Here is a 12542-nt window from a genome sequence, read left to right as displayed (position 1 = left end):
GTTTACAAAAGTAAGAGAAATGTTCTCTAAACAAAAGGAGAGGACAAATAGAAAAACATTTACAAGCTACCTATAATCTCCTAATTTATTACACTATCTCATATGTATGACTAATCTACTTTATGAAACTGACTTAAAATCTCACTTACATTGAACGTTTCAAGAGAAATTATAGAATGAAAACTTTATGATGCTTACTTTTAAGTCTAAACTTAAATCAAGCAAAAAATTAAAAGAAAAGAAAGAGATCATATCGTCCACATTCAATATCAATAACCTATCCCATCACGGTCATAACATAAAGTTTTTGTCCAAAGTAAGCATAAAGAAGTGTTTAAGAGTCAAATAAATCGATGGGATCATTTCAAGAACTTGTGACATCCTTGTCTTAACAAACAAAGCTAAATAAAATTTCTTGAAAGACATCAACAAGAAACATTTGTCATACCTCTTTTAATTGTTGTTCAAGTGAGAATATTACAAACCAAAGAGGTCACGAGGTCACCGATTACTCATTGATCTCCAAAATCATGTAAGAAATAATGATACAAAAGAGACTATAGCTAAAGAAATTAGAACATTTTAAATATATTTAAATAATAGTATGTTTAATTAAAGTATGGGCTATGTATGTGGATTAATAATTTATCACATTGGGTTATTTTATTAGATTGGGCTATATTATGTGATTTAATTAATTAAGGTTCTAGATTCCTAATTGAGTATAGACTTAATAGATAGAAGCTCATTCGTAGTTAATTAGGGTTAGTGACCTTAGGGCTGTAGTCCCCAATATATCAAAACAATAAGCACTCAGTCTTTCTTGAATCTCATCTAGAGAGAGATCACACTAAGGGCATTCGAAGTTTTGATTGAGGAAGGCTATAGTCATCTTAAAGCCATCGTCATCTTGAAGCTATCATCAATCACAATGGAATCCGATATGTTATTTATTCTTGACAATTTAGAATAAATGATCCTAGGGTTAAATCTATTCAATATAGATTTAAATATTTATGCTATCAAGTGGCATCAAAGCTTGAATTTTATGTTAGATTATCGGAACTTTTATCGTTTACCATTGTTTATGATTCAATTATTCGGTAAAGAAAAGTTTGAGGTTTGCACATTAGTTTTTTTTTTTTTTTTTTTTTTTGGCATCATAGATTTACAATTTAATGATTAGATGATTATTGTTCAAACCCCTTTTTTTGGGCAAATTGTTTGTAAATCGAGTCTTGTAAGTCTGTTTCATTTATGACAATTTTTTTATGAAAAAAGATTCAAAACAGAAGTAAAAATTGGGATTCGGAGTGCAGAGTCGAGAGGTTTCTGTACAAGTGCTACTTTCATCATTTTTTGTGCGTCATTAAATGTTTCTAACTATCTGTCTGTCATTGTTTGTGCATCATGGATTCTTCTAGAATTGAATTTCCTTTTCCTAGGCATAATTGTTGCGAAAGTTAGCCAAAGATTCGGATTTTTTTAAGCCCTAAATAGAATTAATGGGTTTTATTCAATGAATTTAGTAAATTTAAATTTAAATTTGATTGATAATGTGGTAAATTTGAATTTAAATTTGATTGATATTTTAGTGAATTTAAATTTAAATTTGATTGATGATATTTGGCGATATTCATATGTTTATGTTGCTTTAATTGTATTATGTGTATGCAATTATATTGGTAAAGACTATTTGGTATTCTTCCTCCTTTATTTTTGTCCAATAGTACTATTATATTATTGTGTAGATTTGAATTGGTAAAAAATAATATGTTACCAAAGTAGCCTCTATTATCTAGACCGGTTTAATTATGAATATAAGATGTACATATTCATGAATTTATGCGGATAATTATCGGCCCAAAGGAAGATAATTATTTGGCCAAATTGTTGGTATGCATGTGGTATTGAGTATGTGGCAATTATAAGGATTGCTCATGTGAAAAATAGTCGGTCCAAAGAAAGGCTATTTTTTGACAGAGTTTATTGTCAGTACTTTGATTACTACGTTGAGAGTAGCATTTATAGTTGGTATTTTTGCCCAAAGGCTGGACATCAAAGTTGTTGGGATTAGTGTTCTAATTCTCCTAGTAGTCTCGTAGTTTGTAAACACTCTATAAACATATTGTTATTAATAAAATAAGTGTTGTTTTATAAGCATTTACTCAATCCAATAAACTAAGATCTGAGATTATTTTATGTAACTTAAGCATGTATGTGGAGACATACAAATGGATCATGCCTTAAGTAATAACCTAAATGGTCTGTAGTATAAGGATAAAGGATGGATGCCTTATCCTGGTGATACTACGGATACAACCCGCTTTGTAGATGTTACAATTGTTGTAAAGTGCTACATATGGTCTGATTCTGATCATTCATGTGGAGACATGTGAGCGGGGGTATCCTATACAAAGAGTTTGTATAAGACGGGACCACAAAATGATTATTTTCTTTATATAACGCCATTCATAATTGAGACTTACATTTAACTATGATGACCATAGGTAACATGACCTTAATCTTGAGTGAGTTGGGAACTCCTGCTCATGATGGCGGTCCTTTGATTTGTATGGATGTGAGTGGTCAGATTGTCAATTCAACAAGCCTACCATTTTGGGGATTCATTTGATTGGGGAGCTAGAAACTCAGCTATACAAGACGAAATTCGCTCCTTCCTCGAAGCAGGGGTTAGTAGATAAATTTCTCCCTTAAAGGCTAATTTCGGGTCTTAAACATAGTGGCCACATCCTCTCTTGGGAAGAGAGGACTTAGTCATGGTAGGACTATGACTTATTATTCATTAGAGAAATTAGTGGTACTTAAGGAGTTAGATGTAACTACAGGGAAAAACGGTAAATTGGCTCAGCTATACTTACGAGCAATTTGTGAAGGGTCATCGCACTGTTGATTAATTGTATGGACACAAAAATATATCCGTAGTGCGAAGAGTGCAGCTGTCAGTCTTTAGTAAAGTGACCAATAGTTAACGGATGGTGGATCTCGTGATTAAAGACTTTAGTGAGTTATTCACATACCGTTGGAGCTTCAAGCTACAGGTCCATAAAGTCCCCTTAGTAGCTCATTGGGTTCAAGTTGAGAATCAGATTTTGGGTTAGTTTGAAGTGTTCAAATTAACAAGAGGAAATTTGATTATATGTGATATAATTAAATTGATTCAATTATATGTGATATAATTGATTTGATGTATTAGATACATTAATTGGAGGAATTAATATAAATATGATTTATATTAAATACCATAAAATAGAAAAAGAACTATAGTTTATATGTTTCATATGATGAAATATTAAAACTATATGTTATAAATATAATATGATAAATTGGTTATTGTATTTATTTATAATATATTAATTATGTGATAATTAATTAATTATTTTTTTTAATAACCAAATTGAGTGGGAGGTTATGGGCAGTTTTATGGTAACTGTGAGATAAACGATAGTACCTCACATCCTCAATGATCAAGTATCGAGTTTACTATACAATAGTTATTCGTTACTACACGATCGAGTAGCAAGTCTATACAATAGGCTTTTTCTTACTACACGATCGAGTATCAAGTCTATATGATAGATTACTTTCTTCTGTCACTTACTCGATCGTCTACTCGATCATCTATCTCCTTCTTTCCTCTATCCAAAGTTACACAGAGCCCACAACTTCTGAATTCTCACACCGAGAATATCAAGATAACTCTTGTGGTGGTGTTCTTATTCCATTTGAGGGTCAAGGATCAAGTTGTACTCCATAGTGATCGAGAATTCTTCAGTTTGTGCTCTTGGTTGTTCTAATTGTAGCGTTGGAGTTCGTGTTGTCTTGAACGAGTTGCTGAACATTCAAGGGATACTTGAAGAAAGAGTTCTTCAAAGGTTTGCATACTCTATCCCTTGTTCAATTAAAGAAGCATGCTTGTAATTTATTATTTATGCATAATCTGTTCTTTTAGATTGTAACTGTTTGTGTTCTTTCTCAATGAAATTTGGAATGATTCGCTTCCGCTCACTGGTTCTCTATTTAGAGTTCCTTCAAAAGTTATGCTAGGTATCTTATTAAAGGGGCCCACCATATATGTGAAATTATTTTGTCATATTTTAATTGTGAGTATATGTTTCTTTGTTTATTTTTTTAGTTGGTCTTACTCAAATATTTGAAAATCTGAATTCAATCCCTAAGTTGAATGGATCAACTTCAAGATTTGGAAGGAAAGCCTAAAGATACTTCTCGGGTGTATGGATTTGGGCAGGAACGATAAACCTACTTTTACTAAGGAACAATCAAATATGGCTAATATAGAGAAGTGAGAACGGTAAAATCGCATGTGTCTGATGATCATTAGGCACTCCATTCTGGAGTCTTTTCGAGGCTCTATCACGGAAAGTGGAAATGCTAATAAGTTCCTTGCTCAAATTGAGAAATATTTTACTAAAAATAAAAAAGGGGAAGCAAGTAGTCTTTTGACTTCTTTAACTTCTATGAGGTATAAGGGCAATGGAAATGTAAGGGAGTACATTATAGAAATGTCCAATCTCACAGGTAAACTAAAGACACTTGATATCGAGATAAATTAAAATTTACTCGTGCATCTAGTACTTATCTCTCTTCCTGCATAGTTCACTCAGTTTAAGATAAGTTATAATACTCAGAATGATAAATGGAGCATTAATGAGCTCATCTCACAATGTGTGAAAGAAGAAGATAGGATTAAGAGAAAAAGGACATAAAGTTCTCATTTTCTAACGTGCTTTTGTGATAAGAAGAAAAGAAAATTTGTGGATGTTGCAGAAGGGAAATCTCAGCAGAATAAAAACAAGAAACAAGCTACTAAAAATCCTTTTTTTTTCTGCAAAATGAAAGGTCACTTCAAGAAAGATTGTCCCAAGTACGCTAAGTGGTGTGTAAAGAAAGGTAAACTTCTTACTTTGGTTTGTTCTAAAGTTAATTTAGCTTTTGTACCTATAGATACTTGGTGAGTAGATTCTGGTGCTACTACTCACATAAGTATATCAATGCAGGGTTACCAGTAGAGACAACCGCCAAGTGATGCTGAAAGATTCATCTATGTGGGCGGGGGCAAAGCAGTTCTAGTTGAAGCTATTGGGAATTTTAGATTACTTTTAAAAACTGGATGTTATTTGGATCTGAATGAGACCTTTGTTGTACTATCATTTAGACGGGATTTAGTTTCTATTTCCAGTTTGGACAATTTTGGTTTTCTTGTTATTTTGGAAATAATAAAGTTAGTCTTTTTCAAGATTCCAAACTTATTGGTATCGGTTCTTTAATTGATAATCTATACATGCTTGATTCTTTTGCTTCATTTAACAAGATCCTGTTATCTAATTCATGTGGTACAAAGCGTAAATTAAATGAGAATTTTACTATGTTATGGCACAAACATTTAGGTCACATCTCTAAACAGAAAATTCAGAGACTTGTGTTAGATGGAATTCTTGATTCCCTTGACTTTAGTAACTTCAATGTTTGTGTGGAATGTATTAAGGGAAAACAGATAAACATAAGAAATTTAGGTGCCAACAGATGCTCAGGCGTCTTAGAACTAATACATACAAACATTTGTGATCCATTCCCTACGGCCTCTTGGAATGGACAATAATATTTTATTACGTTCATAGATGACTATACAAGATATAGGTATCTATATTTAATTCATGAGAAGTTTCAATCTTTAGACGTTTTCAAGTCTTTCAAAGCTGAAGTAGAACTTCAACTTGGAAAGAAAATTAAGGCTATCAAACCTAATCATGGTGGTGAATACTACGGTAGGTATGATGAATCAGATGCAACGTCCAGGGCCCTTTGCCAAATACCTAAAGAAATGTGAAATCGTCTTGCAATACACTATGTCGGGCAAACCCAACATGAGTGGTGTAGCGGAAAGGCAAAATAGAACACTTAAAGATATGGTAATAAGTATGATTAGTCATTCTTCTCTCCCAGAAGTGAGGCACTAAAGACTGCAACATATATTCTTAATAGGGTACCTAGTAAAGCAGTAGCTAAAACCTCTTATGAGTTGTGGACAGGAAAGAAGCCTAGTATTAGGCATCTTCACATTTGGGGTTGTCTAGTTGAGGTTAGGTCTTATAGGCCTAATGAAATAAAATTGGACTCAAGAACTATTAGCTACTATTTTGTTGGGTATTATGAGCGCTCTCGGGGTTTTAAGTTTTATGATTCCACTTCTAAATCAATTTTGGAGACGGAAAATACTAGATTCCATGAAGATGTTGAGTTTTGGGGGAAGATAACATAAGGAAATTTGTTTTTGAAGAGGAATTAGTTTCTTTTCTTTATGTGGTTATAAATGATGTTCAGGCTCCAATTCTTGACTTCACTATTGAACAAATTATAGAACAAGACAACATTCAACCCCCGTTGTTGAACTTGAAGTTCAAACTCAACAACCTCAAGAAGTGTTACTAAGGAGATCTACTAGAGAGAGAAAAAGTGCAATTCAATATGATTATATTGTGTTTCTTCAAGAACATCAGGATGATGTGGGTGTAATGGAAGATGATCCAATCAACTTCCAACAAGCTCTACAAAGTTTTAACTCTAAAAAAGTGGATAAATGCTATGGAAGAAGAAATAAAATCCATGAAAGACAATGACCTTTGGAACTTGTCGAATTGCCATCAGGAGTGAAACCCATAGGTTGTAAATGGATATTTAAAACCAAAAGGGATTCACATGGCAATATCGAAAGATATAAGACTCGTCTTGTTGCAAAGGATTTTACTCAAAAGGAAGGCATCGATTACAATGATACTTTCTCTCCGATTTCATCGAAAGACTCTTTTAGGGTAATCACGGCACTAGTAGCTCATTTTGATTTAAAGCTACATCAGATGGATGTAAAAATTGGGTTTCTCAATGGGAAAATTGATGAGACGATTTATATAGTGCAACCAGAAAACTTGTGTCTGGTAATTCAAGGTCTATGGTATGAAAATTGAAGAAATCTATCTACGGTCTCAAGCAAACCTCTCATCAATGGTATCACAAATTCCATGAAGTGATAATCTCTTTTGGTTTTGAGGTGAATATAGTGGAAGATTGTGTATATCACAAGTTCAGTTGGAGTAAATCAATCTTTCTGGTGTTATATGTCGATGACATACTCATAGCAAGTAATAATATAGGTTTATTGCATGACAATAAGAGATTTCTCAAAAAGAATTGTGAGATGAAGGATCTTGGTGATGCTTTTTTTGTATTAAAAATTGAAATATTGTGAGATCATTCTCAAGGTATTTTGAGATTGTCACAAAAGAACTACATAGAAAAGATTTTGAGTAGATTTGGCATGAAAGATTGTGCACTAGAAGATACCTTGGTCGCTAAAGGTGATAAATTTCAATTAGGTCAATACCCAAGAACACACTCGAGACTAAAGATATTAAGGTTCCCTATGCATCAGCTGTTGGAAGTTTAATGTATGCTCAACTATGTACGCGTTCAGATATTGCATTCATAGTTGGAGTGTTAGGCAGATATTTGAGCAACCCAGGGATGGATCATTGGAAAGCAGCCAAACGGGTTATGAGGTATTTACAGAGGACAAAAGATTATATGCTCACTTATCGGAGATAAGAAGTTTTAGAGATCATTGAGTATTCTGATTCCAATTATATTAGATGCCAAGGCACTTTGCGATCCACTCTAGGCTATATCTTCATATTGGCTAGAGGAGTTGTATCTTGGAAAAGTGTTAAATAAACACTTATGGCTTCTTCTACCATGGTTGCACATGTTATGATGTGTTAAATCACAGAATATGGTCGCAAAATTTTGTCACTAGGCTGCAAATAGTGGTTGGCATAGAAAGACCACTAAAATTATTTTGTGACAATATGTCGACAATGATGTATTCCAATAACAACAGAAGCAATACAAAGTCAAAGCATGTAGATGTGAAGTTTCTAGTTGTTAAAGAAAGAGTTTAAAATGGTCAAATTTCGATAGAACGCATAGGAACGATCTCTATGATGGTAGATTCATTGACTAAAGGTTTACCACCTAAAGTTTTTCATGAGCATGTTGCTCACATTGGTGTTAGTTACTTTTTTTATTCCAATGGTTTGGTGGAAGTTTGTTATTGAGGATGTTCTTTGACTTTATTTTGTTTATTTTCTATATAGAATAAAGTTGATGGTTTATGTTTTATTAGTTGAACTCGTTTACCATGCATACGGTTTAGCATAAAGTTTTTAAGAATGATCTCATTAAGAAATTTGGACCAGTTGGAAACAAGCATGATCTAGATCACTTTGCATGTAGTTTCCATACTATCCATCCATGCTTGATCTATGTCATTGAATGTATTGGAATTGGTGATCAAAGAAGGTTTAGTTACAAGGGTAGTGACGAAAGCCGCCTTGATTTCGTGAATACAGAAGATGGACCAGATTGAACTAAAGGGAAATTCTATTATTGAAATAATTTGTTTATACACGCTTAAGGTTTATGTGATTTAATTATATCAGGTACACAGATATAGCCCAAGTGGGAGATTGTTAGATATATTTAAATGATAGTATGTTTAATTAAAGTATGGGTTATGTATGTGGATTAATAATTTATCACATTGGGTTATTTTATTAGGTTAGGCCATATTACGTGATCTAATTAATTAAGGCCCTAGATTCCTAATTGAGTATAGACTTAATGGGTAGAAGCTCATTCCTAGTTAATTAGAGTTTAATGGGAACCCTAATTGAACTAGTATATAAAGTGACCTTAGGGCTATGGTCCCCAATATACCAAAACAATAAGCACCCAGACTTTCTTGAATCCCATTTAGAGAAAGATCCCACTAAGGGCATTCAGAGTTTTGGTTGAGGAAGACTATAGTCATCTTAAAACCATCGTCATCTTGAACCTATCATCAATCACATGGAATCCGGTATGTTATTTATTCTTGACAATTTAACATGAATGATCCTAGGGTTAAATCTATTCAATATGATTTAAATATTTATGCTATCAAAACCTTTACAAAAGCCTTCAAGTCCAAAAGACCTATCACACAGAGTTCGAAAGAATAAGAAACAACACAAAATCTTCCACAGAGAGAAGTAATTCCAAGTTGCATTCGGTAACTTTGAGAAGAGAAATCACTGTGAAACTATAGATTGCAAAGAAGCCTAAAATCCAAAGGTGGATTTATATATTTCAAATTAATTACTAAATGCAACAAGTAATGCAACTCTTTTATCTAGATTAAATAATACCTACCAAGTGTAACTTTAATCCTTCACATGCTAAACCAAACGTATTAAAGAAGTAGAAAAGACGATGTTAACAGCAAGCCATCTCATGGGTGAAGAATGAAACTAAATTTGTATTTATACTTAATGTGAAATCAAATCACAAAAACATATAGGTAGAAATGCCTTGAAACTGTTTGCTAGCGCTTCGAATACGGGGTCTCGCTGACCGGGGGCAGTGTGCCCTGGTGGGGGTTCGAGGGAAACGCCCCCAAAACCTATTCAGATTTTATATTCAGCATATTTATTTATTTGCAGTTATTTATGTTTTTGACCTTAGGGTTTAGAGCAGTGCGATATATAAACTTTCTAACCTAGAGGCGCCGTTCTTGATGTAATTCTGAAAACATTCTCTCGAAATAATATTGTTCTCCCTCTGCCTATGGACATAGCTAACACACTGTTAGTGAACCACGTATATCTGTGTGTCGATCTTCCCTACTCTACATTCCTTTTTGTGTTCTTTACTTGTCGATTTCGTAACAAACATATATTAGAATAAAATCCAAGCTCACCAAATATTGGGGAATCAATTAGCTAGAGATAAATCAGCAAACTAATCTCAAAATTAAGAGCTCGCGTTTAAAGAGCTCTAAACACCTCAGTGACATCAATAAGATTCTCCCTCTTCAAGAACCTGAGACATTGGAACCGGATAATACATGTCATAAACACACAAAAATGGAGAAATACGTGAAAGAACTTCTCAGTTCAACTAGTGCAATAGAAACTTACATTAGAAAATTTTAGTTTTATTCTTAAAAAATATCAGCAGTAGACGTCTATCCATAACTGAGAATCTAGTAAAGACATATTTGAAGGATCCAAGGTACATACAATAGGCTATCTTACATTTGGAAATGTTAGTTTTATTCTTAAAAAAGATCAGCAGCAATCCATCACCGAAAATCAATGACACTTATATAAGGATGCAAGATTCAAACAAGAAGTTAGCATACCTTGGTCCATACGTGGAATAAGAACGTTTAGAAAATCACTTACACTTATTTCAGGATGCAAGATTCAAACAAGAAGTTAGCATACCTCGATCCATAAGTGGAATAAGAATGTTTAAAAAGAATGAATAAAGCAATCATAGGCACCAGATAATTGGGTTTAGAAACCCAACCCCCCCCCCCCCCCCCCCAAAAAAAAAAAATTGAATTGAGTCAAATTAGTTAGTGCCCGAAATTAGTTAGTACCCTTACAATCAAAGAAAATAGGTGGAAATGTTGCCCAAGTCGCAAGATACTCAACTTAGGTTAGTTCAAAACAAAATACCAGATTTATAATTTATATTTAAATGAATAAGTTCAAAACAAAGTAGATAAATAAAGACAACACCTACCATAAAGATGTTAGGGTTTATGTTTGTCCAGTAGTTTGTAAACAACTTTGTATGAACATTTGTGATGTATAATATAAATGATATTTACTTCACTACTTGACTTTGCACATTTAGATATTTTTCATTTTACCACAAACCAATAAAACTCAATATCCCTGGTTATTTTTATGTAACTTAAGCATGTATGTAGTGACATACAAGGGATCATGTTTTAAGTGACAACAAAAATAATCTGTAGTATATGGATATAGAAGGAAAACTTATCCTGGTAACACTACGGACATGACCTACTTTTTGTGGAATTGTTACAAATGTTGTGACTTAGAGGGCTTATCCTGATCATTCGTGTAGCGGACATGCAAGCAGGGGCGTCCTATACAAAGAGTTTGTATAAGATTTGACCTCGAAGTGTTAATGTCGTCATATAACACCGTTCATGACTGAGACTTCACTTCACTAAGATGACCATAGGTAACATGACCTCAATCCTGCGTGAGTTGGGAACTTCTGCCATTGAGGGTGGTCATTTCATTTGCATGGGTGCGAGTGGCCAGAACGCCGACTCAAACCCACCATTTGGGGATTCGTTTGATTTGGGAGCTGGGAACTCAGCTTCACAAGATGGAGTTCACTCCTTCTCCAAAGTAAGGGTAAGTAGATAGATTACTCTTTTAAGGGCTGATCTCGTGGCTTGAACGATGTGGTGCCACACACCTTCTCATGGACTGAGAGGTGTTCACACATAGTAGGATTATGTTGTATTGTTCATTAGAGGGATCAATGGTACTTAAGAAGGAAGATGTAATTAAAGGGGCAAAACGATAAATTGACCTGTTGTAATTACGAGCATCTGTGAGGGGTCATCGTACTGAGGATTGGTTATATCCAATGGACATAGAAATATATCTATGACAAGAAGAGTTCAACTGTCGATCTTTAGTGGAATGTCTGGCAGTTAACGGATGGTGGATATCGTAACTAAAGAGTTTAGTCAACTATTCACGCACTGTTGGAGCCTCGAGCCATAGGTCCATAAGGTCCCCTTGGTAGCTTGAATACAAATTGAGAATTAGTTTTTGGATTAGTTTGAAATGTTCAAATTGATAAAAGGGAGTTCGATTATATATGATATAATTGAACAAGTTAATTAAATATGATATAATTAACTTTATGTATGAGATACATTAATTTGGAGAAAATTGGATAAAAATATGATTTATATCTAGTAGTGGAAAATATTATAATTAATATATGATATTAATTTATATGTTATAAATATGGTAAGATCACATTCATTGGATGGTTATAAAGGAAATGGGATGGCGTCTCTTCTATTCTAAATAACGGATGAGTGCATTATAAATAGCTGACGGTGTGCAGGAGTCATAGGCGTGGACATTGTGCAAAAGATAGAGTCATCGTTTAGAAAATCAGTGCCTATACGATAGTGACTGCACGATCGCTTACATTTACGATATTATTAAGCAATCGCTTACCAATTACACTGTTGTGCGCTATTAACTAAACGATCGTTTACCTTTTCTTAAGCAATCGTTTAGCTCCCGATATTCACTAAACGATCGTATAGACGATCACTTAGTTTTTCCTACGCGATCGTTTGGACGATCACTCACCCTTTTCCTACAAGATCGTTTAGATGACCGCTTACTTTTTCCTATACTATCGTATACTTCACCTAAACAGTCAAGCCTCTTGTCTATGCGATAGACGACCTCATCTCCCACTTGCTTGATCGTTGTGTACGGTCTCTCTTCCTCCTTCCCTCTACCAAATCCGAACAAAGCCCACACTTTGGATTCTCACTCCAAGAATACTAAGGGCTCTGAGTGGTATTGTCTTCTCTGTTTCCTTCTGTC

The sequence above is a fragment of the Benincasa hispida genome, chromosome 9, assembly GCF_009727055.1.
Source record: "Benincasa hispida cultivar B227 chromosome 9, ASM972705v1, whole genome shotgun sequence".
Taxonomy (NCBI): Eukaryota; Viridiplantae; Streptophyta; class Magnoliopsida; order Cucurbitales; family Cucurbitaceae; genus Benincasa; species Benincasa hispida.
The sequence above is the reverse complement of the archived record's forward strand: the minus strand, read 5'-3'. Positions refer to the sequence as shown.